Source organism: Penaeus monodon, chromosome 33, assembly GCF_015228065.2.
Source record: "Penaeus monodon isolate SGIC_2016 chromosome 33, NSTDA_Pmon_1, whole genome shotgun sequence".
Classification (NCBI taxonomy): domain Eukaryota; kingdom Metazoa; phylum Arthropoda; class Malacostraca; order Decapoda; family Penaeidae; genus Penaeus; species Penaeus monodon.
The window spans coordinates 32,640,066-32,640,978 of record NC_051418.1 but is presented as its reverse complement, the minus strand read 5'-3'; the positions used below and the strand labels follow the sequence as shown (position 1 = coordinate 32,640,978).

General features: G+C 27.3%; 1 protein-coding gene across 10 annotated transcripts in view; it reads right to left on the bottom strand.

Moving 5' to 3' along the window:
• Positions 1 to 913, bottom strand: part of LOC119594394 (ATP-dependent 6-phosphofructokinase-like) — a 21,652-nt gene that overhangs the window by 14,789 nt on the left and 5,950 nt on the right. The gene's annotated exons all lie outside the window — the stretch shown is intronic.

The window sequence follows — 913 nt, the reverse complement described above, 5'->3', positions numbered from 1 at the left end:
CACACAAAAGACAACAACGAAAACATATAAATGACACTTCTGTATCATATTCTCTTCCATTACATGACCTCACTTTCTGCTTTCTTCCATCACACTCCAAAGAGTATAACTTGACACCTACCCAGCTGGCACGGACTAAAAACAATTATCAATCTAAAATTTCTGTTAAAAAACAGAATGTACACACAAATAAAAAAGCAAATCCATTCTTATCAAACATCTTTTAAATGAAACAAAACAATCTAAATATTGAGTCTCATATCCATAATTCCTAAATAATGGAATGGAAAAATACAACACAACTGGCTAGAGATCAGTCTCTCTATATGTACTGATAAAACTCAGGTATATATGTACAGAATTAAATGCAAGGAGGTAAAACTATTAACTGCATTTGAAATTATAATTACTTTGAAATAATAATAAAATAAACCAGTGTAAATAATAAGTTTCATTAAAGAATTCTTTTAAGCACATGATTCATAGGCTTTATAATGCTTTATCCAAATATCCATTTATAATCATATTAATCTATAGAGTACTTCTCAAGAAAAGTATTACATTTCACCTGAAAAATTTTCACAATAAAAAAAAATTCTGCTTTCATTTTACTACTTAAATTCTGGCTCATCAACTGTTAAATCTCTAACTCAAAACATTATAAAACAAAAAATATATACCAAGAACTATGCATCTATAAAGTGTAATCCATGTAACTTATAATTGTAAGTCACCATATATCTATATATAACTAACATATTGATTTATTTAAATCAAACTTATAGTCAATAAGTGAGAATTCAAGGAAATTTCATTGAATTAAATCTCATTTATATCTGGCCTACAAACAAAATGTTCAAAGCAAACCTATGCTGTATAATCAGAACTTACAAAACCAATAGCCTGTGTTTAG